The 27,845-nt window shown below is 41.4% G+C and overlaps 1 pseudogene; it reads right to left on the bottom strand.

Moving 5' to 3' along the window:
• Window positions 1–7,367: 7,367 nt before the first annotated feature.
• Window positions 7,368–26,621, bottom strand: LOC140739652 (ubiquitin carboxyl-terminal hydrolase 35-like; annotated as a pseudogene).
• Window positions 26,622–27,845: the final 1,224 nt, after the last annotated feature.

Genomic DNA, 27,845 nt, shown 5'->3' with positions numbered 1-27,845 from the left:
ATAAAGCTTTAGAACACTTTTTCTCCAAGTGGCTATGGAAGCAAAATCTATTTATATTTTTAAGTCAGGAAGAGGGTGAAAGCTTACCTGGAACATGGAGTAATGGGACACTAAGATCAGCCATAATGTCATTGAATGGCAGAGCAGGTTCAAAGGGTTGAGTGAACTACTTTTCCTATATTGATGTTCATGCAGAAATCTCCCTCCTTGCCTTCATAACATATCACTTACCAGAAGATCTCATGTGATTAAGCAATACTGGAACTCACTTGAAAATAGCTCCACAGACTGATCCCATGGACCATTCTGACCCAATCCATTCAGTTGTTGGCCAAGTTACAGTCCAGATCTGATTAGCAGGAATTCATGGAATCTTCCTTTCTGTCACAAAGATGAGACTTGAAATTCTCCACCTATAGCGGAGCTGTGAGCGGCTGGCCAGGTGTTTAAATTCCACAATACTGACACTAAGTTAAGCAACATCCCATCCTGCAGGAAGGGTTTTCATTTCTGAGTGCTCCCTCATTCACTGTATCAGTTCATAACTGCAGGTTTCAATTTCCCACAGCACTGGTACTGGAGCCTGAGGTTCCTGAGAAAGAAAACGCATTCACCAAATAACCATGATGTAATGACCGAGACACACCAGTACAATCAGAGAGATCTCACACAATCCTCTTTTCAGTCAGTGATATCTCACTGCACCCTACAGGACAAAATAATTAACACTTGTTGCAATTTTACACTGAAAAATATCAGTAATTAAATATTACAACAGAAACTCTGCAATTGACATTTAACAAAATAAATAATGATGCCATTCAGCCAATTGTGTCCATATAAGCTCCCAAAAGTGTAACTCCATTGATGCCAATTCTGTTATGCTATTAGATAAGAACAGAAGACCATAAGATATGGAAACAGAAGTAGGACATTCGGCCCATCGAGTCCACTTCACCATTCCATCATGGGCTGATTCAAACCTTCCAGCCATCCGACTCCCCAGCCTTCAACCCATACCCTTTGATGCCCTGGCTAATTGAGAACCTATCTATCTCTGCCTTAAATACACCCAATGACTTGTCCTCCACAGCCACTCATGGCAACAAATTCCACAGATTTACCACCCTCTGACTAAAGTAATTCCTCCACACCTCAGTTCTAAATGGATGTCCTTCAATCCTGAAGTCATGCTCTCTTGTCCTAGAATTCCCTATCATGGGAAATAACTTTGTGATATCTAATCTGTTCTGACCTTTTAACATTCAGAATGTTTCTATGAGATCCCCCCTCATTCTCCTGAACTCCAGAGAATACAGCCCAAGAGCTGACAGACATTCCTCATACAGTAACCCTTTCATTCTTGGAATTATTCTTGTGAATCTTCTCTGAACCCTCTCCAATGTCAGTATATCCTTCTAAAATAAGGAGCACAAAACAGCACACAATACTCCAGGTGTTATCTCACGAAAGCCTTATAGAGACTCAACATCACATCACTGCTCTTATATTCTATTCCTCTAGAAATGAATGCCAACATTGCATTCACCTTCCTCACAACTGACTCAACCTGGAGGTTAACCTTTAGGGTATCTTGCACAAGGACTCCCAAGTCCCTTTGCATCTCTCCCCATCTAAATAATAGTCTGCCCTTTTATTTCTTCCACCAAAGTTCATGACCATACACTTTCCAGCATTGTGTTTCATTTGCCACTTCTTTGCCCATTCCCCTAAACTATCTAAGTCTCTCTGCAGGCTCTCTGTTTCCTCAACACTACCTGCTCTTCCACCTATCTTTGTATCATTGGCAAATATAGCCACAAATCCATTAATACCGTCGTCCAAGTCGTTGACATACAATGTAATGCAGTGGTCCCAACACTGACCCCAGTGGAACCCCACTGGTAACCGGCAGCCAGGTAGAATAGGATCTGTTTATTCCTACTCTCTGTTTTCTACCAAACAGCCAATGCTCCACCCATGCTAGGAATTTCCTTGTAATTTAATGGGCTGTGATCTTGCTAAGCAGCCTCATGTGTTGCACCTTGTCAAAGGCTTTCTGAAAATCCAAGTACACCACATCTACTACATCTCCTTTGTTTACCCTGCTTGTAATTTCCTCAAAGATTTGCAGTAGGTTTGTCAGGCAGGAATTTCCTTGCAGGAAACCATGCTGGCTTTGACCTATCTTGTCATGTGCCTCCAGGTATTCCATAACCTCATCCCTAACAATCAATTCCAGCAACTTCGTAAACATTGATATCAGTCTAATATGTCTATAGTTTCCTATCTGCTGCCTCCCACCCTTGTTAAATAGTGGAGTTACATTTGCAATTTTCCAGTGATCTGGTACAAAGACAGAAACTATCTATTCTTGAAAGATCATCATTAATGCCTCCACAATTTCACCAGCTAATTCCTTCAGAACCCAAGTGTGCATTCCATCAGGACTAGGAGATTTATCCACCGTCAGCACATTAAGCTTCCCAAGCACCTTCTCAGTTGTAATTTTCACTGCAGAAACTTCACTTTGCTGACACTCTTGAATGTCCAGTATACTACAGATGTCTTCCACTGTGAAGACTGATGAAAATATGCATTCAGTTCCTCTGCCATCTCTGCATCTCTTATTACAATATTTCCAGCATCATATCAACCATTGACTCTCTTTTACTCTTTATATGCTTGAAAGTGCTTTTATTATCTTCTTTGATATTAGTCATCATCTTCCTTTCATTATTCACTTATTCCTTCCTGATGACCTTCTTAGTTTCCTTCTGCAAGTTTTTAATAGCTTCCCAATCCTCTATCTTCCCACTAGCTCTGGCTTCCTTGTATGCCGTCCCTTTTGCTTTTACTTTGGCTCTGACTTCACTTGTCACCCACAGTAGTGTCCTTCTTCCCTTTGAAAATTTCTTCTAATTTGGAATATATCTGTCTTGCATTTCCCTGATTGTTTGCAGAAACTCCAGCCATTGCTGTTCTGCTGTCCTTCCCACACATGTCCCTTTCCAGTCAACTTCAGCCAGGTCCCCTCTCACGCCATTGTAATTTCCTTTATTCCACTGAAATACCAACACATTGGATTTTATTATTCCCTCTCAAATTTCACTCAGCTTCACTGACCTGCCTTTTCCCCATAACCCTTAATTCCCACACTATGTAAAAATCTAACTGTGTCTTAGATATACGTAGTGAAGAAGCATTAACAGTTTCCCTGAGCAGAGAATTCTGCAGATTCACCACTCTCTGAGAAACACAATTTCTGCTCATCTCCATCCTAAATCTTATCCTCTGTATCTTGCGGCAATATCCCTTAGTTCTAGTCTCATTTACGAATGGAAACAACTTTCCTACTTCTAGCTTATCTATCCCTTTCAAAAGTTTGTATGCTTCTATAAGAGTCCCTCTCATTCTTCCGAACTTCAGAGAGTGTTAGTCCCAGGTGACTCAATCTCTCCTTATAGATTAACCCCTTCATCCCTGGAATCAACCTGGTGAGCCTCCTCTGCACTACCTCCAAAGCCAGTATATCCTTCCTCAAGTACGGAGAACAGAACTGCTTACAGTATTCCAGGTGCAGCCTCACCAGTACCCTGTATAGGTGCAGCATGACCTCCCTGCTCTTGAATTCATTCCCTCTAGCAATGAAGCCCATCATTCTGTTTGCCTTCTTAATAACCTGTTGTACCTGCAATCCAACTTTATGTGATTCAACAACAACAACAAGCTGTTTAAAAAAGCCATCCATTAGACATTCTACAAATTCTTTCTCTTGAGGTCCAGTACTGACCTGGTTTTTCCAATCTACTTTCATGTTAAAATCCCCAACAAATATCATGACATTGCCTTTCTGACATGTTGTTTCCATCTCCTGCTGTAATTTCTAATCCACATTCTGGCTGCTGTTTGAAGGCCAGTATACAATTGTCATTAGGGTCCATTTACCCTTGTCAACCCATAGAGACTTGACACCTTCACTCCTATGTCATCTCTTTCTGATGATCTAATATTATTTCTTTCACACAGAGCTACACCAGCCCCTCTGCCTACTAAACTATTTCAAGTCAAATCAAGTCAAGTCAACTTTTATTATAATTTCAACCATAACTGCTGGTACAGTGCATAGTAAAAATGAGACAACATTTTTCAGGACCATGGTTTACATGACACAGTACAAAAACTAGACTGAACTACGTAATATAAAAACACAGAGAAAGCTATACTAGACTACAGACCTACACTGGACTGCATAAAGTGCACAAAAACAGTACCGGCATTACAATAAATAATAAACAGGACAATAGGGCAAGGTGTCAGTCCAGGCTTCGGGTAGTGAGGAGTCTGATAGCTCAGGGGTAGAAACTGTTATAGAGTCTGGTCGTAAGAGCCCGAATGCTTCGGAGCCTTATCCCAGACGGAAGGAGGGAGAAGAGATTGTATGATGGGTGCATGGGGTCCTTCATAATGCTGTTTCCTTTGCAGATGCAGCATGTAGTGTAAATGTCCGTGATGGTGGGAAGAGAGACCCCGATGATCTTCTCAGCTGACCTCACTATCCGCTGCAGGATCTTGCGATCCGAGATGGTACAATTTCCAAACCAGGCAGTGATGCAGTTGCTCAGGACGCTCTCAATACAACCCCTGTAGAATGTAACGAGGATGTGGGGTGGGAGATGGACTTTCCTCAGCCTTCGCAAAAAGTAGAGACGCTGCTGGGCTTTCTTTGCTATGGAGCTGGTGTTGAGGGACCAGGTGAGATTCTCCATCAGCTGAACACCAAGAAATTTGGTGCTCTTTACGATCTCTACCGAGGAGCCGTCGATGATCAGCGGGGAGTGGTCGCTCCGTGCCCTCCTGAAGTCAACAACCATCTCTTTTGGTTTGTTCACATTAAGAGACAGGTTGTTGGCTCTGCACCAGTCCGTTAGCCGCTGCACCTCCTCTCTGTAAGCTGACTCGTCGTTCTTGCTGATGATACCCACCACCGTGGTGTCATCGGAGAACTTGATGATATGGTTCGAGCTGTGTGTTGCAGCACAGTCGTGGGTCAGCAGAGTATCTTTCTGATACATCGTATATCCTTCGATATTCAGCTCCCAATGGCACTCAATCTTTTGCCAAGTTTTAGAGATGGCCACAACATCATATTTGCCAATCTGTAACTGAATTTCAAGATCGTCCATATGTTGCGTGCATTCAAATATAACACTTTCAGTCCAGGATTTGCTGCTTTCTGTTTTACCTGCACCACGTCACTATTGCCCTGTAACTTTGGCCACTGGCTCTGATTAAGCCCCATCTCCTGCCTGTTCTTTCTATAATCTCTGTTGCACGCTATCTTTGATTTATTTCTGTTTTCCACTCCCTCAACCCTATCAATCCAGTTCCCATCCCTCTGCCAATTTAGTTTAAACCCTCCCTTACAGCTCTATTAAATGTGCCCACTAGCATATTGGACCCCTTTGGGTTCAGGTGCAGCCCATCCTTTTTCTACAAGTCATACCTCTGCCAGAAGAGGCCCCAGTGATCCAGGAAACTGAAGCCCTGCCCCCTACAGCAGTTTCTCAGCCACACATTAATATACCTGACCATGATATTCTTGCACTCGCAATCTCGTGGTTCAGGAAACAATCCTGAGATTACTACTCTAGATGTCCTGGCAATTACATGCCATCAAACATCCTTCGATTTGTCTGTTGTTTCAATGTACAAAGGGAAACTTTACTGGAAAATATCTGCACAGTGCAAGAAAAATAGAGCATAAGTGGGAAACTCAAGTAGTCACAGAGAGAACATAAAAACTTTACATGGACAAGCTTGGGATCAAATCTAGGTCACTGAAGCTGTAAGATATCAGCATTGTATCACACCCCTCACATGCTACCAAGGCATCCTTGTGCTGATACTCCCAATGCATGGCCCACTGCTTCTGTAGGAAGAAGATGAGAATAAGCGGGAAACTGGGCAGCCCTGGAACTGTTGAGCTCTGGTTTACTCTGCACCATTTCCCCCAATGTAGCTGCTGTCCAAACCAATGAGCTAATTAATTGTGGGATAACAATTGGAGAGCCAGTGAGGGGAGAGGAATGACTGCAGATTTAACTACTCTACTCTGTAGCAATCTGCAGAAAGACAGATTTCACAGCTGATTATTACATTGAGAACTATGCTGGTTGCTGTGTATATATTTTGGTCTGCAAGGACATTCAGGATATTAGTTTCTGGGAAAACATAATTAAATAATTAACTCCAGTGGAGCAATTCTCCTGAATAATGCAAAGCACACTGCATCATTAACATTCATTCATGATAATCCACTGGATAATGCAAGCCCAGGTCATAAAACTGTGAATCCATTGTGTCTCAAGGAGAACAGAAATGGAGAAGTTTGGATTCTGTAATTATAGGGAAGGTAGAGAGAGAATAGTACAGAACAGGACAGGATTTCTGAGTCACAATGTTAATTAATGCTGGACGAAACAATTACTTTCTGCATATGTATAGTTCATATGTCTTCCTTCTCTGCAAATTCATGAAGCTAAGAAGCTTTTCAATGCTTCTATATTATTTGACACCATAACCAACTCTGGCAGTGCAGCCGAGGCACTCACCACTCTTTGTGTAAACATATGCCCTGCAAATCCCCTTTGAACTTACCCCTCTTATCATAAAGACATGCCATCTGGTATCACACACTTTTATCATGCGAAAAATATACAAGATTTGCCCAAAACCTGCCTGTAGTACCTGCCCTCAACTTTAGGCAGCATCCTGTAAACCTTTTCTGCACCCATTCCAATGCTGCCACATCCTTCGTAACATGGGTTGATTCAAACTGAATGCAATAAATGGGCAATTGATTCAAGAGAGATGTATTTCATTGACCATATCCATCAATGTGTCAATAAAGATCATATCATAGAATCTGCCTTTACTATAATGATTTACTGAGATCTATATAACAATGACGTCCACTGTTCGGTTCATTTTTCAGAATAGATCAATTGATCTTCCATAGAGAAAGCAGTAACTACAATAGGAGTCCCTGCTCATTAGCATGTCCGTATTCCTGTTCAATGTGAATGACCTGGATGGCTCACTGTGTGAGTAGGGCAGAACTGGGCTAGATGGGTTCACTTATCCATGTCTGCCCACTGTCTCTGTCTGGCTTCCACTGGGAAGAGGGATCACTGGGTCAGGGAGCTGTTGTTCCCGATGCCCTCAGAGAAAGTTGGAAAAGTTGAACACACAAAGAATGAAACTGAGAGCTTTAACTTAGGGCAGGTGTGTAAAATGGGATATTGACGCTTCTTTCAGTGACAACTGATCTGAAAATAGTATTGGAGGCTACTTCCTGTATACCTTTATTCGACTGAAGAATTCAGCCTGGGGGTATCTGAGGAACAACAGAAATGAGGCTAGATTTTGGTTCCTGGATCTCTGGGTCTGGATACCACAATGTGACCATGACCACAGGTGAAATGTGGGAATTAAACAAGATCATTATGTGAAAGGCAGCCACATTTCCTGTTCCCAACCCAAAGGGTAGGAGTCTTTCATTGAGAGATTTTGATCCAAAGTTTTATCAATATACAAGAGGTACTGTAGAATAGGTGAACTGATGAATTTTGACCCATTCTAGGCATTGAGCTAGTGAAAATTTGCTTGAATGTGACAAACACAACTCAGAATGGAGTAACTATATAATGACCCATATTTGCCATCGTCATAGCTTCCTGTATTAAACACGATTTTTTTTTCAAATATACTTAAAAATTTATCAGTTCCTCAAATTGAATGTCAAGTTTTACAAAGTAATCATTTCTGGTCATCGCTCACTATAATCTAAAGCAAGGCTGAGTTAGTAGGTAAACTGTTCAAGATAAGATATTCATTAACTTTATTCTTTTATTTGTCCACAGATAATTCTGTGAATTGTCACTCCAGATGAGGAGCATTAAGAGTTTGATGTAAGGATGATGATACTCGAATGTGAATTCCCTGATGGAAGGGCCAGTATGATATCACCTCCCTCTTTGCTAAAAGAGTCTGGTTAGGTGGATTTCTTTCCTGGAGCACAGTCTCGTGAAAAATGAACTGTCACATTTATGATAGAGAGATGAACCCACAGCACCATTCTCATTATTTCCTTGTTTGTTTATTTATCTATCTGTCTATCCATCTGTTTATTGATCTGTCTGTTTGTTTATTTTTTAATCTGTGTGTCTATTTATTTATTGATCTTTTTATCTATCTATCGATTTTGTTATGTATTATTTATTTTTGATATAGTGTGGAGTTGGCCCTCCCATACATTACATGCCATTCAAGCCATTCCATACAGCACCCTATAAATGTAACCTGCGCAAAATCACACGTGAATTTACAATGACCTTCCAACCCAGACATCTTTTGACTGTGGATGGGAACTGGATCACGCTGACGAAACCCATGCAGTCCTGGAGAGATCATACAAGCTCCATACAGCCAGCATTGGGAAGTCAGCCCAGGTAACCAGTAAAACTTTGTACATATCACTGTACAACCATGCTGCCCCTTTATCTTCATGGGAGCGAACCTCTCCACTGCTAAAGGTGTAGCCATTTATAAAATTATGCTCATGATAATATTCTGGTGTCAAAACAAATCTGACCTGAGTGTGCTGGAGCTTTCAGGTACTGTGTTCAGTGTTCAGCTGTTGGGATTATGGCAATTTTACAATTTTTTTTACATATTTTTGGTTGATTTCAATACAGACACAGTGTTGAATAAAAGTGCTTGTAATTCAGCTACCAGTATGAAATGATGGAATCATGATAGAAGCAATTTAGACATTTCATAAGGACTGACGATATAGGAGCAGGGAAGGAATAGATGCTGAGAGGACATCTCACTGCCAGATACCAGATTCTCTCCCGAGCAAAACAATTTCATAATAAAGGATGCCCCAGTAATGTAGAAGCTGGGCAAGGATTTCTCTTCTTCAGGGCTCCAGAACCTGTGGCATTCTCCACCTCAGAGCTATGGAGGAGTAGACATTGAATATACTTGTGTCTGAACTAGTTAGTGCTCTATAAACAGTTGATGTTGTGCAGGGAACATTGGTCTTGGTGGAGTTGAGGCCAAGAACAAATTAGCCCTGAGTGTGTTGAAGGGTTGAGCAAGAGACAGGAGAACCCTGCAGCTGGGGTCAGAGTGGAATTGAGATAGTACATACATACGCATCAGTGAAATTTAAGGCAATGTTCATTGGCATTAGAAACAAATGTGGTCACTAAACATGTTCTCACACAGATCATGTCCTCATGACCTGAGTCTGTTCATCAATCTCTCTGAGCAAAAGAACACTGGTGATGGGAACAGGACCAGTCCATAGGACCACTCCATTGATTCAAGTCACAGTAACAGAGTCTTGGTCTGAACTCCACTTTCTTAATGTAATCCATTGTCGGGTTTCCACTGAAGATCTGCCCAGTCGCAGCCACAAATCTATTCAATGAGTTGGCCTCTCTTGTTTTATGAGGTATAGAACTGCAAAGATCCATCTTTGCTATATTTTCTAAGAAGTATGGAGGCTGACAGATCCTTAGGGCCAGACCAGCTATATCCAACAACAAAGTGGCTGGCAAGAGAAGAAATTAGGAGCCCTTGTTCATATATTTGCTTCATCGTTTGCCACAGTCTAGTGCTGGTAAAGGTCTGGATGGTAGCAAATATTGTGCATGTACAGAAAAAGGATGGCAAAGAATACTGGGAACTATAGACCAGTTACTCTAACATCTGGGGCAGGTAAATCCTAGAGAACATTCTGAGGGGTAAGATTTGCACACATCTTGAAATACATGAAAAAGAGAAAATCTCAGAAGCTGGAAATCCAAGCAGAACACACAAAATGTTAAAAGAACTCAGCAGGCCAAGTAGCATCGACAGAAAAGGGTATAGTCGACATTTCAGGCCGCGACCCTCCACACATAAGTTGATTAGAGGCATTGGCATGGCTTTGTACATGGGAGATCATGCCTTATGAAATTGATTGAGATTTTTTTATCATGCAGTATCTGAAAGCCAGTGAGTACAAGGCCATAGATGGGATTTGTGTGACCTGCTGAAAATCTTTAATGTTCATTTGTTAGGCTGCTCTGGAAGGATGTAACACATGGCAACAGTAAGAACTATCAAATTGATGGCAGAATTGGCTTGATCAAAAAAAAAAGCAGAGGGAGCAATCAAGGTGGATAATTCTTTCGCATCTGGTTCCCATTATTAATGGTATGCCTTGGGGGATGATGCTGGATCCATTGATGTTTGGCATCTCTATCAACAATCTGAATAAGAACATACAAGACATTATTGATACGTTTGCAGCTGACAGTAAAGTATGTGGTGTAGTAGATAGACAATGAAGAAGGTCATTATAAATTACTGGGAGATGGAGAATGTCAAATGGAGTTTAATTTGTATAAGGGCAAGGCATTGCATTTTGCAAGATCAAATCTGGTCGGACTTTCACATAAATGGCAGCATTCTGGGAAGACCTGTTGAACAGCGGTGTCTTAGAGTACCAGTTTAAATGAAAGTGTAGTCACAGGTAGACAGAGTAGGAACTAAAGCTTTTGGCACTGTGAGTTTCATACCCCAGGCATTAACTCACCTCCTAACTAAGCATTCCTGTCCACCACCTACAAAGCTCAAATCAGTTATGTGATGGAACGCTGTCCGGTTGTTTGGATGAGAACAGCTTCAACACACTCAAGAAGCTCATAATCATAAGTATTCACATGGGCCTAGCTATGCCTCTGTTTTTGTTGGCTATGTGGGTCAGTTCTTATTTGAAAACCTACTCAGGCAATCCACCCCCAAAATTTTTCCATTACATTGACAATGCATCAGTACTGTATACTGATTTCATGAAAAACTTGTCAATTTCAAGATTGTTATCATAGACTTCTACACTGCCCTTAAATGATGAACATATCTGTTATCACCTGATAGCATTCCTGTTGAAACACAGTGAAATGCTCATAGAGCCTAATTTGGAAGGACAGGTGCAGGAGCTGATGCGGTCATACACTGACCTACAATTTGCCTCCTCATGTATTCTTTTCCCCTGGAGCCCAATACAAAATCATTCTGTGACAAAGAACTAATTCCGGATGCTGCAGTCTCCGATTTACCTTTTCCATGGGAGCAGATTATTTGAAATGCTACCAAGAGAGAACATTTCCTATATTTTGTTTGTGTCTGTTTATTTGGAGTCTTGGCAGTCATGTGTCATTACTCAGCTAGTGATGCCAAATTATCTGTATTAGTATCTTCATTGATAATGAGGGTCACTTGAATGATCATATATTTGTAGAACTTTGTTAGGTGGTGGAAGTGCTAGGGGTAGATCTGTAAAGGCTTCTTCTTGGAAGGAAGAATTTCAACAACAATGACAAATGAGCCAAACCGAACATTCTTTCTATTAATTTTTTTTTCTGGACCTCGATTTTCTATATGAGGTTCACTGCTTGAATATCTCGGCCTATGAGAATTCCTTTATGAGTCTTTTCTTCATGTAGCTTTCCAATACACTTCCTATCTACTCTAAATAGTCAAGGTGCACCCATTGATTAAGCAACAAAGGAGCGGAAGCTTTCAACAAGCTGCTGGGAGAGATGGCAGATCTCTGGCTATGTTCTGGGATAGCAAATAACCATTGAAGTTTCATCATTAATAACTGTGAGTCACTCTCCTTGAGTAGCATAACAGCATGCCTGATGTCAGAAGCCATGATAAAGACATGAATGACACTTTTCATGTTGTAGGCATTACCAAGATTCGCCAGTCTTTTCTTTCCTCTATCCAGTCTTGCAGCAAGTCTTGAGTACAAAGCTTCCAATGCATTTTTGTGACATTCTGATTCAGAGGCTGATATAGTTTTCCCTCACTTGGAATTGGAAAATCCTTTATTGCATCTGTGACAGTTTCATTCCAGGCAGGGAAGCGTGAAAGCCAGATCACACAGAATACCAAATTAGCTATTTCTGGTTGACAGCCTATAGCAAAGCTTGACTCTTCTTCAGAGAGAGTGTCATTATTAATTTGCGAATGCCAGGTAGAAACACAAGGAATGCTTCCAATTAATGTTAGAAACTCAGACATGGCTATGCACTGTTTACTATTGACAGGTGCATTTGCAGCTTCTAAAATACTTCCAGCAGGTAAACATATGCCACAAACATAAGCTCGTCAGTCCACAACTCCCAGAATATTCTTCCATTGCTTGACTTTCAGTAATAGACAAGGCATAGAGCCTTCCCAGGGAGGACACATACCAGTTGTAAAATGTTGGTTCAATTATCATCCCTATCTGGGGAGAGCACAGTGGCTCTCCTCCTGATGAACATCCCAACAAATCCAAATACTCTGATGGCACTTCAGACAGCTTCATTCAGTTCACATCCAGTATTATGGAGTTAGGATGCAACTCAACTGATGACTTGACATGGTTCACAGAGTTCTTTGAAACTCGGGCTGGCCCCTCTGAACCACTAATCCCAGCATAGGGTTCACCAAACTGGACTGTACCAAAAGCCATTTAATCTAAGGATTATGAAGTTGTAACTACAAGTATAGTGCCAATGAAAAGTATTCATCTCTCTTGGATATTTTGATGTTTTATTGTTCTACAACATTGAATCAGTGGATTTAATATGGCTTTTTTGACACTCAACAAAAGAAAAAGACTCTTTCATGTCGAAGTGAAAATATATCACTGCAAAGTGATCTAAATTAATTTAAAAAATATAAAATACTTATGACCCTCAGGTTCAACCAGCACGTGTTCATCTAGGGGAAGACAACTTCTGGCCCCACCAAACTGAGAAATCTCGTTTGTGTGTTTGCTGCGTGATGTGTTGCCTGGTTACAAATCCGTACTGTAAAATGTCAGATAGTACACCATATGCAATTAGCTGACTGATACTTATAAATGTTAATCTGAATATAGAGTTAGTCAAGAAAATGAAATAAAAAGGGCTCATTTTAAGAGAAAAGTCGAAAGTGCACATTGGAGCTCGCCAAATACGATCTTGCGTCAGCCATCAACCTCCTCTGAGTGTCGCTGACCTTTGGACCTTTGCTGCCAGTCCACTCCATGTGGTGGTCTTCCAGCGCTTTCCACACGCGTCTTCCTTCTTCTCCTCTTGCCAACCAAAGGCCGTGAAAATCTCTCTTCCAGAAGGAACAACTCTCTTCACAAGAAAGAACAACTGCATTCCAAACCCCATTTTCTCTAGTCACAACCCAAACATTGCTGCCACAGAGAAACCATTAATTATCAGTGAAACTTTACAGCATGTTACACACAAAACACTTGATAGCTTAAATATTCACCCCATTTAATATGACACACCAAATCATCACTGGTGCAGCCAATTTAGAAGTCACATAATTAGTTAAATGGATATCACCTGTGTTTAGTCAAGTTTTTATAATTGATTGTTGTAAAATACACGCATCTGGAAGGTCCAACTGCTGGTGAGTCAGTATCCAGGCAAAAGATACACCACGGGGACAAAAGAACACTCCAAGCAATTCTGCAAAAAAGGTTATTGAAAAGTATTCTCAGGAAGTGGATACAAGAAAATGTCCAAGTCACTGAATATCCCTTGGAGTACAGTTATGTCAATCATCAAGAAATGGAAAGAATATGGCACTATCATACGGGCAGCATTGGGAATGGACCCAAAAGCAAGATACAGACACTGAAGTACTAGGAACTGGACTGGGCTAGAGTTTGGGATGGGACTGGATACAGACTAGGAGCTGGTACAGGAACACAGTCTTGGGCTAGGAAAGTGGGACCAGGACGAGGAACTGGGAACTAGGAGCCTGGGCTTGGACTCCGAGCCAGAAACAGGACAAGGACAAGGACTCTGGAACTAGGTCTGACACGGTGGTCAGCAGCACAGGAGCGCCGCAGGGAACCGTACTCTCTCCGGTCCTGTTCACCCTGTACACATCAGACTTCCAATATAACTCGGAATCCTGCCATGTGCAGAAGTTCGCTGATGACACGGCCATAGTGGGGTGTGTCAGGAATGGACAGGAGGAGGAGTATAGGAACTGATACAGGACTTTGTGATATGGTGCAACTCAAACTACCTGCGTCTCAATATCACCAAGACCAAGGAGATGGTGGTGAACTTTAGGAGATCTAGGCCTCATATGGAGCCAGTGATCATTAATGGAGAATGTGTGGAGCAGGTTAAGACCTACAAGTATCTGGGAGTACAGATAGACGAGAAGCTAGACTGGACTGCCAACACAGATGCCTTGTGCAGGAAGGCACAGAGTCGACTGTACTTCCTTAGAAGGTTGGCGTCATTCAATGTCTGTAGTGAGATGCTGAAGATGTTCTATAGGTCAGTTGTGGAGAGCGCCCTCTTCTTTGTGGTGGCGTGTTGGGGAGGAAGCATTAAGAAGAGGGACGCCTCACGTCTTAATAAGCTGGTAAGGAAGGCGGGCTCTGTCGTGGGCAAAGTACTGGAGAGTTTAACATCGGTAGCTGAGCGAAGGGTGCTGAGTAGGCTACGGTCAATTATGGAAAACTCTAAACATCCTCTACATAGCACCATCCAGAGACAGAGAAGCAGTTTCAGCGACAGGTTACTATCGATGCAATGCTCCTCTGACAGGATGAAGAGGTCAATACTCCCCAATGCCATTAGGCTTTACAATTCAACCGCCAGGACTTAAGAACTTTTTAAAAGCTATTATTAATGCTGTTTGAGATAGTGATTTAGATGCATATCATATTTTTTTACTGAGTTAAGTATTGTATGTTATTAGTTTTGCTACAACAAGTGTATGGGACATTGGAAAAAAAGTTGAATTTCCCCATGGGGATGAATAAAGTATCTATCTATCTATCTAAGACATGACGTGGCTACAGGACGGGGCAAGGCTTCGATTCTTCGAGGCTTTCCTGAGCAGGATGAGGTACTCCTTCTTGGAACACAGGGCCGGGCCCCTCCTAGGACGCCGGGCTGGGATGCTTACTAGGCAGCGGGACTGGGATGACTGCCATGGTAAACCACTGAGGAAACTGTCAGGGATTCAGATGGAGAGGGGAAGGGAACAGACCAGCCTCAGGGTAATGGCAAAAATGGCCTGACTTACCCAACAGAGGCAAGGACAGATAGGGAAACATCCATCCACAGGGTAACAGCAAGGACAGCCTGAATTACCCACGGTGGCAAGCACAGGAAGGGAGCTCAATCCGGGGTGGATCCAAGTCTCGGGGCGTCCAGCAACCTTGGCTGGCTGCGGAAACAGCCAAATCCATATAAGGCTCAGTGGCAGACAGCCACTCAGCTGGCCACAGAAACGGCCAGATCCATATCCTGATGACTACTCCGACTAGAGACAACAAGGCTCTATGAAGCAGTGGTCCTCCAACCAGGCCTAGAGATCATGAAGCGCTGCTCTAGCCTTCCACCAGCAGGTTGCTCCAAGGGGATACCAACAAGACAAACCAGCACCCACACGCGACCCCAGGGCCACTTATATTCCCAACCCCAAGATGAACATCAGGAGCCTATGATTAAGCCCAACTGAAGCAAGGAACAGCCGGAAGACCTGGAGTCCGGAGTCCAGGGATCGGGCCGTGAACATGAATGCAGACTGCACGGACCGAACCATGACAGGCACAGCTGTAAATATGCCTGGAGCAGGCCATCCTCAAAAACTGAGTGACCATGCAAGAATGGGACGAGTGAGGGAGACCACAAAGGGAAACATGACAACTCTGGAGAAGTTACTAGCTTCAGTAGCTGAGGTGGGAGAGATTGCATATATATCATCTGTTGCCTGGTTGCTTCAGCAGTTGCAACTTTATAGGAGAGCAGCAAACAGAAAGCCACTGCTGAAAAAAACTCACATGAAATCTCAGCTAGAGTTTGCCAAAAGTCATTTAAAAGACACTGAAGTCAGCTCGAAGAAGGTTTAATGGTCTAATGACACCAGTGTTGAACATTTTGGCCATTGGGATAAACACTACGTTTGGCGTAAGCCAATCACCACCCATCAGCAGCAACACACCATCCCTCCTTGAAGCATGCTCTGGGGATGCTTCACTGCAGCAGGCCTTGGAAGGCTTGTCAAGTTAGAGGGTAAAATTAATGCAGCAAAATACAGGGAAATCCTGGAGATAATCCAAATCCAGTCTGCAAGTGAACTGCGACTTAAGCCAAACCTACGAAGGAATGGCTTAAAAACAAAAAAATTAAAGCCCTGGAGTGGCCAAGTCAGAGTCCAGACCTCAGTCAAATTGAGAATTTGTGGCTGGTCTTGAGAAGAGCTGTTCACTCATGATCCCCATGCGATCTGACAGAGTTTGAGCAATTTTGCAAAGAAGAAGGGGGAAAACTTCTAGTGTCCAGATGTGCAAAGCTGATAGGGACATCTCCACACAGACTCAAGGCTGTAAGTGCTGCCAAAGATGGTTCTACAAAAATACTGACTTTAAGCAGGTGACTTCTTATAAAATCAATCATTTAAGCAACACACGCAAGGCAACATACAAACAGGGTCCCAAACAGTCTTTCCAAGTGTGGCAAGACTTCCCCTGTGAGTATGTTGGGGGTTGTATACTGTGTTTGATGTTCCTGGTCTGGCACTCTGTATATTGGTGAGACCTGATGTAGATTGGGAGACTGCTTTGTCGAGCACCTAAGTTCCGTCAGCCAGAAGAAGCAGGAACTCCCTCTAGCCAACCATTTTAACTCCACTTCCGATTCCTATTATGATACTTCAATCCATGGCCTCATCTACTGTAACAATGAAGTCACACTCAGGTTGGAGGAACAACTCCTTGTATTTCATCCTGGTAGCTACCAAACTGATGGCAGGAATATCAATTTCTCAAACTACTGGGAATGACCCCACTTCACCAATCCCCATTCCCTTTTCCCTCTATTACCTAATTTTCTGCCTGGCCATCACTTCCCTCTGTTGCTCCTCCCCGCCTTTTCCTTCTTCCATGACCTAATCTCCTCTCCTATCAGACTCCACCTTCTCCGTCCCTGTATCTCTTTCACCAGCAACTTCATCCCTTCTCCTCATAGTTTCATCTATCACTTTATTTTTCTCTTTCCACTTCACCCCCCCCCCCCCTCACATTCCACCTCCTAAATCTGCTCCTCTTCTTTTCTTCTCCAGTCCTGCTGAAGGTCTCAGCCCGAAACATCGCTGTAATTTTTTTCCAGTAATACTGCCTGGCCTGCTTAGTTCCTCCTGCATTTTGTGTGTGTTGCTTTGATTTCCAGCATCTTCAGATGTTCTCCTGTTACAGTCAATTACTTTTTTTTATATTTGCAATTAGGTTAGATCACTTTGTAGAGATCTGTTTTCACTTTGACATGAAAAAGTCTTTTTTTTCTGTTGATCAGTGTTAAAAAAGCCAAATTCAGTTCACTGAGATTCAATGTTGAAAAACAATAAAACGCGAAAACTTTCAGTGTGGTTGAATACCTTTTATAGGCACTGTAACCGAGATTTAGGTGAATGCACTAACAATGAATAATATGAAAATGAATCATCTTCTCGTGACTTCCAATAGTCAACCTCAGAGAGACGGCAAGATAATAGATATGTCTAGCTTCCAACGATATATTACCCAGGGCCGTAGCAGAGGTGGGTTGGTTGGGGTATACCTTAGAAATCTGGATTTTCTCTGCTAGTCTGGTGTCCAATAAAATTACCGTGGAACCAGAGGCTGCCAAGGCTTTCACAGAATGCTCATGTCTCCCCCAAGATAACAGGGATGGGAAGACCACTCCGGGACTTGACGAAATGAGAGAGAAGCTTGAGAATGTTTCAGTTTTGCTTTCACTGGATGGGAGGTGACTCAAGGCAGGCTTTACCACAGTATCAGCAACACCGCTGCCTCATGCATCCTTCTCGCTCTGCTGGGAGACCCAGGTTCTTCCAGGTTGCATGGGATCTTCCAGAAATGTTTGCAGGGATCTGCATTGGTTATCAGATTGAGGAACCGGTCTGGTCATCAGGCAGTTCTAAGAACTGGCCTTCAAGGTGAAATCAGCACATCTCTCCGGCCTTCTTTCAGAAATATGATTCTAGATTCTTATGTTGATGTCCATAAATTCCTGCAGATCCTCACTTAAACCCTGGTTGCAAGAATGTCTTTTAGCTGGTGATGTCTTCCCTGGCTAACGAGAGCAACCAAAACCTACTCTATGTCACTAGGATATGTAATCACTGGAATAGTCAGCCATGGATCGTATTCGCAGATGCAGCTCGAGGAGTTTAGGTCCCTGGCAGGATGAAACAATACCCTCCTCATCATTCTTGGGAAAAACAACTTCATTTCAGAATACACTGGAGCATCCTTCTCTCATAAAACCAGTGCTCATAAAAGGGCTCTGCCCAAGAGGAGGGAAGTTCTATAGGCTATCTTACTCCTGTCCGAGGAGAACATCGTGGTTTTTAATTTAAAGACTTGAGATCATTAACTGCAGAATCCGCAGCAAGACTCAAAGACCCCATTTCAGTGCTCCAGGGCCGGCAGATTAATTGCATTACATGGTAGTTCTGGGAACACATAGCAGGATACATTGGCGATTGTGCGACACAAGAGCCCTTCTGCGATTATGCAAGTATTACATGGAGAAGCTGCTCATGTCATCCAACTGCCTGTCCTTGGTAGGCCAATGCTGGTCCGCAAAGACACACACGCATATACCTGCCTATCTATTTTTAGTTTCCCTCTACTTAGTTTATTTATTTTTACTTGTTTAGACTGACAGTGCAGAATTGGCTCTCACAGCCCTTTGCATAAAGGTGTCCAGCGAAATGATTTAAACCTAACCTGGTTTAACCATTTGAACAAAAACATCTGCAGCCCCAGCAGGAAATGAGCTGTTATTTTAAGGCGAGGGGCTGGCCAGAACTGAGACAAGACGTTACCATCTGCTTTTCATACATCATTACCCAAATATCATAGTTTCTGTTCTACCACTTTTTATTTTAAGAATCTATCAGGCACTGACTGTTTAAAGGGACATCATGGTTGTTGCTCTCCTTGAATTGTGACAGTCAGAAAGGGAATTGTTTCAGAAATTTTGAAATGTTGCTTGTCTGAGTAACCACTCCACAGTTTCATTCACTAAATTCGGGTGGAAGGAAATGTTAATCTGAGCTTTGGTTTAATTTGGTGGTGCTGAATTCAGTCCAATTCCATTTTCTAAGCCCGTTTCCCTTTCTATTGCAGTCAAAAAGAACAGAGAAATGAAGCAGGTGTAGAATGGGGCTTCATTTCAATGCCACACACATTAAATCCACCCAGAGTTAAACTGACTTCCAATGTGTTTTTTTTCCTTTTATTCATTTATTTGGTCAAATCTTCTGCTGCTTTCCATACAGGGATATGCATGTGTACCTTCATCGACAGCAAACCATTTCACTATAGTCATAGCTACTTTATCTTCAGGCTGCTGCTGTTCTGGCTGATGTGGGGTAAGTTTGAATGTATGAGTTTACATCATCAACATCCTCCATCAATCCTTTGGTTTAAAAGCTGAAACTTAAACATCTCTTAAAAATGTAGATAATTCCATTTTAATCTGCTCTACCGTTTCACCCTTCAGAATATGAATGATATGAGATCAAAGTTTTCCTGAGAAGTAGATTGTCAGAGAGAGAGAGAGAGAGAGAGAGAGAGAGAGAGGGAGGGTGGGGTAGGGAGCAGAGAGGGAGAGAGAGAAAACAAAAGAAAAGAAAAAATCCTGCTGAGTGTTCAGTGTTCTTTTCTCCAAGGAATTTGAGATAATCCTAATTTTGACAGAAAAAATTTGAAAGGATTCGGGGAAAGTTTCCGTGTAAGTAAATAAGAAATTATTTTGGAGAACTTTTTATACTTCAGGACAACATGTAACTATGAGAATAAGCTATGTCAGATCTACTACTTATTGTCTCTGCCTGTTTTCTTTGGCCTGAGTGTTTAAGATTAACTGGAGCCTGAAGGTATTTATAGAAACATAGAGAAACCACAGCACAATACAGGCCCTTCGGCCCACAAAGTTGTGCCGGACATGTACCTACCTCAAAAATTACTAGGCTTACCTATAGCCCTCTATTTTACTAAGCACCACTTTCCTATCTAAAAGCCACTTCAAAGACTTTATCGTATCTGTCTCCACCACCGTTGCCGGCAGCCCATTCAACACACTCACCACTCTGATTAAAAAACTTACCCCTGATATCTCCTCTGTACTTACTCCCCAGCACCTTAAACCCATGACCTCTTCAGTCAACCACTTCAGACCGAGGAAAAGTCCTCTGACTATCCACACGATCAATGCCTCTCATCATTTTGTACACCTCTATCAGGTCACCTCTCATCCTCCTTCGCTCCAAGGAGAAAAGGCCGAGTTCACTCAACATATTCTCATAAAGCATGCTCCCCTATCCAGGCAGCATCCTTGTAAATCTCCTCTACATCCTTTCTATGGCATCCACATCCTTCCTGTAGTGAGGTGACCAGAACTGAGCACAGTACTCCAAGTGATGTATGAACAGGGTCCTATATAGCTGCAACGTTACAACTTGTATCCTAAATTCAACTCCACAATTGATTAGGACCAATATACCATATGCCTTCTTAGTCACATAGTCAACCTGTGTAGCTGCTTTGAGTGTCCTATGGACTCGGACCCCAAGATCCCTCTGATCCTCCACACTGCAGAGTGTCATACCATTAATACTATATTCTGCCATCATATTTGACCTACCAAAATGAACCACTTCACACTTATCTCTGTTGAATTCCAACTGCCACATCTAAGCCCAGTTTTGCATCCTATCCATGTCCTGTTGCAATTTCTTTTTTTATATATAAATTTTTTTATTGAATTTTCAAATAGTTACAGAAGGGAAAAAAAATTAGCAACCCTTCCCCCTAACATATCCCTGTAGAAAGAGAAAAAAAAGAGAAAAAAAAAAGAAAGAAAGGAAGAATGCCTGGATATCAGAAGATCCCCACATGCTCCACAGAGTTCATAATAGCTTTAATATATATATTTATTTATTTCCCCAAATAACCAATAATTTTATCTTCGGAACACCTATACATTTAATCCTATCTTTTGTAAATAAGGGCACCAAATTTTCAGAAATATTTTATATTTATCTCTTAAATTATAAGTAATTTTCTCAAATGGAATGCAGCTAAAAGCTATATCTATTTTCATTTTCTTAATGTATGTTAAAATTATTTTTCTTTTCACCGATCCATTAAGCCCATTAACATTAAAACTATAAAAATTCAGTAAATTAGTCATTACTTTTAACAGGGTTACTCCAGTCTATAGTAGTACCTAACTTTTCAACTTTCGTAGTACCTTGGGTAATCTTTTTAAAATTCTTCGTGTTGCTATGTGTCTCCCCCCCGCCCCCCCCCCCCCCAATTGTCCAGGCAAAGAAAGAAAGATTAAAGAAAAATAGATTATAAAGAAAAAAAAATAACAAAATACTCCCCTACTAATGTTGTGAATAAAGTAAAAACACAACATTACCCCCCTCCGTTGTGCGGGTCATGGCAATCGCCATGATTACACACGTGAATCTCATAGCAATCGATTCGAAGTTCCCCCAACTCCCCCATAATGTAAAAAAGTATATATAAGAGAAGAAAAAATAATATCACTACTCTCGATTAATATTTCTCAAATTTTTACCTTTCTCCCCCTGTATCATATAATTAAGAATATATTTAAATATTCTTCTGTCCTTAAACATCCATCAACTCCATTCACTGTCCCTGTCTTCTTCTTTAATCCATTTCACTTTTAAATCTTTGGCTGTGGTTAGCGAATATTTTAGAGTTCTTGTGCAAATTCTTCCGCATCCCGATAATCAGTAAAAGATCTTCTTTTTCCGTCATCCAAAAAAATTATCACGGTTGCCAGGTGGCATAATATAAATTTATAACCCTTTTCCCATAAAACTTTCTTTGCTGAGTTAAATTCCTTCTTTCTCTTCAAAAGGTCATAACTTATATCAGGATAGAAAAGAACTGTTTTCCCTTCTATCATCAATGGCCCGTTTCTCTTTCTGGCACGTTGAGCAGCCGCCTTCAGGATCTTTTCTTTATCTTGATATCTTAAGCATTTTATCAAGATTGATCGTGGGTTTTGATCAGCTTGAGGTCTTGATCTTAAGGCTCTGTGAGCCCTTTCAATTTCAATTAACTGGATTCCTTCTTCCATTTCCAAGATTTCCAGAATCCATTTTTGAAAAAAATTATTGGATCCTCTCCCTCTATACCTTCTTTAAGTCCAACAATCTTAATATTATTTCATCTGTTAAAATCTTCAAGCACATCCACTTTTTCCAACAACCATTTTCTTTCCGATGTCCAGGCAGACATATTATCTTCCATTTTATTCACTCTATCAATGGTGTCTCCCGTTATTTCTTCCAAGTTTTTAATTTTCTTGTCCATTTTGTCCTGTCTTTTCATCATTTTATCAAACATAATCTTCATATTTTTAATATTTTTTATTACTTTTAATGCTTTTAATTCATGCATTATTTGCACCAAAGATTTTTTTATGTCTCCGATATCACCTCCAACCTCTTCCTGTTGCTCTTCTTTGTCTCTTCATCTTCGTCTGATTTATCCAGAGAATCTGATTCCACCTCATATTCACTTTCACTTTTAGTTCCGATCACAGCTGGGATTTGTAGTTTGGGTTGCTCGTGTTTGTGCATGCCCCTTCCTTCACGCATGCGCAATTCCTGTTGCTCTTTTTTTTTGGAAACGGTTGATGTTGCCGCAGTTTCCTATTCTGTATCACCGGAGGTAAAATGCACTTGAGCCAGAGGCTCTTTCATGGCTGCCAGCCTTGATCCTTTTCCAACCTGTGTTGTCTTCAAAGTAGTAGTTTTATTCTGCTTCTGTTTAGGAGACATATCTATAGACAATCCTGAGTAGTTTATAAGTAATTTTTAAAAAGTATTTACTAACTTTTCTTCACAAACATTATTTTACTGGTTTTTTACGGGAGAGCTGGATTTCCACGTCTCGATCCTATGTCATCACGTGATGTCCCCCTCCGTTGCAATTTCTGACAGCCCTCCACACTATCCACAACACCTCCAACCTTTGTGTCATCAACAAACTTACTAACCCATCCCTCCACTTCCTCATCCCGGTCATTTATAAAAATCATGAAGAGTAAAGGTCCCAGAACAGATTCCTGAGACACTCCACTGGTGACCAACCTCCATGCAGACTGGTGACCCATCTACAACCACTCTTTGCCTTTGTGGGCAAGCCGGTTCTGGATCCACAAAGCAATGTTCCCTTGGATACCACGCCTGCTTATTTTCTCATTAAGCCTTGTATGTGGTACCTTATCAAATATGATTTATTGTTTTTCATCATCGGTGTGCTGGCAAGGGAAAGGATCCCATGGTGTCTTCAGCATTGAATCCAGACACTGGGAATTCTCATCACATGAGGTGAAACATTGACAGGGAGACCTCCTCCTGATTAAAATCCCCTGGCCTCCCTGCATTGATGAATTAATGTTTTCCATGATCGGCAAATAGTGAGAGAAGCACGGACACAGAATTTTGTCTAGGACTTCAATGACCATCACAAAGGGTGGCTTGCTTGCACCACCAGATATTGGGTTGGCCAAGTCCTGAAAGACAGAACTTTCAATCTGAGCCTTCCAAAGACAATGAGTGATCAACAGCAGAGAGAAACATATTTAACCTCAAACTCACTAGTCCACTAGTGGCAGATGCTCCTGTCAATGATCGTACCTGTAGAAGTGATCACCCGTAAAGTAGATGGCAGTGAACAGAAGCCATATTGTACAAATCTCTTCATTTTTATATTCCTTTGATTTTATTTGAAAAGAAACCAGCCTTTGGCAATGTAATGAGGGTGAGTTCACTGTCACACAGTTAAACCATCAGGCCTCATTAATGTTTCCTTCCCAACGATTTCAGTGAATAAATCTGTGGGGTGAATTTGCTTTGACAACCAACATGGCACAATTTCAGAAGCAATTCTTCTTCTCCCTGCCATAACTCAAGGAGTGCACCAGAGATAATGTCCCTTTAAAGGTCAAGAGCTTGACAAATTCTTAAAATAATATGAGGTCAAACAGAAAATGTATTATTTCAATAATATGACAGAAAATGCAAATGTAAATGTTCTGGGCTGTCCCTCTCCATAAAATAACAGCTTGTATCCTGCTGGGGCCACAGATGTTTGCTATTTTCATACTCAGACGGCAGATGATATGACCTGCACCAAAGCTCCTTTTTGAAATGGCGAGGCATGTTTTATTTATAAAATTGATTATTAAAATGGTTTGTTTCTCCCACATTGACACAGCTCAATAATATCCAATTTCCAGTGGAATTCTTTCTCAGTGTGTTACATTATAGACCTCTTCCATTCAAAATGTTGTCCAATTTGAGTAAACTGATTTGTGATAGTCATAGCTTTCATAGTCCTCTTTTTATTCCAAGGATCCTAAAGTTTAGGTAAAATTTTATCAATGATTGAAATGTAGGGTCTTAATATTCCACAGTTCATTGATAACAAATTGGAATATTAGAGACAAATAATATTAATGTATTGACACTATCAAAAATATGGAATGATAATTTATGATTGAAACACTGGAAGCTAACAGTAATATTGTCTGATCAATACCTGAAGTGTTTAATTATATTCTCTGTATGAGGGAAAAGTTTTATAATCAGTCACGTATTTAATTTCATATGTCATGAAATTTGTAGTTTTACATCAACACTACATTGGAATTCATAATAATAATGAATTATAAATTTCAATAAGGGATTTTTATTTTTCTCACCCGTTATGGGTGGTGTGTATGTGTGTATAAGATTTCAGATGTTATTGCTGGAATTTTTTGGAGCCACTGTCTCAATCCAGGTGTGACACCTCCAAGTGCTCCTATCACCACTGGGAATGATCTAGCTTTACCAGTCTACATCCTTTCCATCTACTCTTTTAAGCCCTCGTATTCCTTCAGCTCCTCATATTCTTTCTTCCCATGATTATGCCATCAGTGATTGCAACAGCTATTACTATTGCTTTCTTCTGTTCCTTCTCCAGTATTACTATGTCTGATTGGTTGACCAGTAGCTGCTTATCTGTTTCTATTTACAAGTCCCACAGGATCTTACCTCTCTCATTCTCCGCTACTTCTCATGTTTATCCCATTTGGATTTAGGGGCATCCAAAACATACTCAGCAAAGATGTCCCTGTACATAATTACTGCAAATTGTGCCATTTAGTGTTTGCTGACTATACCTGTATTTGCATCCTGCTACTATGTGCTGGATGGTTTCAGCAAATTCCTTGCACAGTCTGCATCTTGGGTCTTTTCTGGTGTAATAGACCCCTGCTTCTAATGCTCTTGTGCTCATCATCTGTTCTTGTGCAGCTATGAGCAGCGGCTCTATGCTGTCCCTCAGCCCTGCCATTTCCACTCATTGTTAGGACTTTATTATGACAGCCACATCCAAAACTGGCCCTAAGCCACTATATATAAAAGATTAAAGTAAATAACTATTAAAGGAAAATAACAAAAAGAGTGGTGGTGTTCATGGATTCATTGTCCATTCGGGAATCTGATGGCGGAGGGGAAGAAGCTATCACTGAAACATTCAGTGTGTGTTTTCTGCCTCTTGTACTTCCTCCTTGATTGTAACAATGGAGAGAGGGCATCTCCTGAGTGATGGATCCTTAATGAAGGATGTTGCCTGTTTGACTCACCTTCTTTTGAAGTATACTGCTCAACCTTTCCAAAGCTGATCCCTCAGTGAGGACTGGCATGTGTTCTGTCAACTTCCTGTTACTGAAGTTCATAATCACTTACTTGGTTTGACTAACATTGAGTGCAAGTTTGTTATTGCAACATGCCTGAAGCAGGTGATCTATCTCATTCCTGTACGCTTCCACATTGCCATCTTTTGTTGTGTCACCTTCAATGTTTTGGACTGTTTATCTTAAATAAATATTAATAATGGCCTGTCTTACAAGATTTAGAAGTTCTTATTTTACAAAAGAGAGAGTCACAGGGGAAGGGTATTGGATCTGCCAGTGATAATAAACCTGATTCTGATTCTGATAGTGACTCTGGTCTGTTGATTAGAGTCCAGATGGTTGCTTTCATTGTATTTTTCTAGTTTTAGCTTTCCTTAACTTGCTTTTATGTTTGTATAATCACAAGGACTCTGCAAAGAGTCAGGCTCCATAAGGCAGCTGGGCCAGACAACATCCCAGGCTAAGTACTCAGGAAGGGTACACACCACTTCACTGACCTCTTCACAGACATCTTCAACACTCCATTGTCCCCACATGCTTCACATTAGCTAACTGGTAATGGCACATGCCAGAAGCTCCATTCCTGCTAGATGGACACTGACAAATATGCTTACCGACAGAACCACTACGACAGATGGTAGCATCTGTCATGCACATGGCTCCGGTACACTTAGAAAACAAGGACCTGTGTATCAGAATGATCTTTCTAGATTTCAGTTTAGCATTCAACACCATTATCGCACAGATATTGGATAAGAAACTCCTACTCTTCAGTCTAAATGCACCACTGTGCAACTGGATATATTTCCCAATAAAGAGACCTCAGATTGTCAGGAGGCACAACTGCTTGTCGGTCTCCATAAACCTCAACATGTGTGCTGAGCCCATTGCTGTACACCCTGCTCACACATGGAGGCCTGCTACCAGACAAATGACCCCTTCCTCAATTTCAACCAAACAAAAAATATTATTATTGAATCAACACACACAAAATGCTGGTGGAACACAGCAGGCCAGGCAGCACTTATAGGGAGAAGCACTGTCGACATTTTGGGCAACGTCGACAGCGCTTCTCCCTATAAGTGCTGCCTGGCCTGCTGTGTTCCACCAGCATTTTGTGTGTGTTGTTTGAATTTCCAGCATCTGCAGATTTCCTCATGTTTGCTGAATATTATTATTGACATCACAAGAACTCACATCACATCAGCAGCAGAGGACTGGAAACTGCGAACAGTTTCAAACTCCCGGGAGAGCACATCCTGTACAGCCTCTCATGTTCCCAGAACACAACCTACACTATCAGGAAAGCTCACCAACATCTCAAGTTTCTGAGCAAGATACTCTGCACATCTTTACTCATGCCCTTCTACGGATGTGCAGTAGAGACCATCTTAACAAACTTTACAATGGGTATGCCCAGTGCATCACCAGCACCAGCCTTCCTGCCATCAAGGACATATATGCAGAAGGATGCTGGTAAAGAGCCAGTAATATCTTGAAGGATCCCACCAACCCTGATCATTGACTGTTTGCGCTGCTGCCATCTGGGAGGTGGCTACATAGCATCCATGCCAGGATGGCCAGGCTGAGAAACAGTTAATTTCCCCAAGCAATAACGATGATCAACACTTCCACCCATGAACCCTCAACTCCACACCCCCATTACTCTATCATTACATATCAGAGTCACCTTCTGTACAGACACTCCTGTACTTAACGTCAGTTTATGGATTATGGACATTCAGTCAATATATATATGTATATGTATATATATACATATACATATATGAGATAGCTCATATATATATACATGAGCTATCTCGTGTATTCATATTTATTGGTTTTTTTAGTATTGTTTTCTCAATTTTGTTGGCTTTTTATTGTGCCACCTCAGATTTGAAGTCACAATGATTTCATATTCCGCTACACATTCATAGTGCCTAGAAATGACAATCTTGA

The sequence above is a fragment of the Hemitrygon akajei genome, chromosome 16 (genome assembly GCF_048418815.1).
Source record: "Hemitrygon akajei chromosome 16, sHemAka1.3, whole genome shotgun sequence".
Taxonomy (NCBI): Eukaryota; Metazoa; Chordata; class Chondrichthyes; order Myliobatiformes; family Dasyatidae; genus Hemitrygon; species Hemitrygon akajei.
The sequence above is the reverse complement of the archived record's forward strand: the minus strand, read 5'-3'. Positions and strand labels throughout refer to the sequence as shown.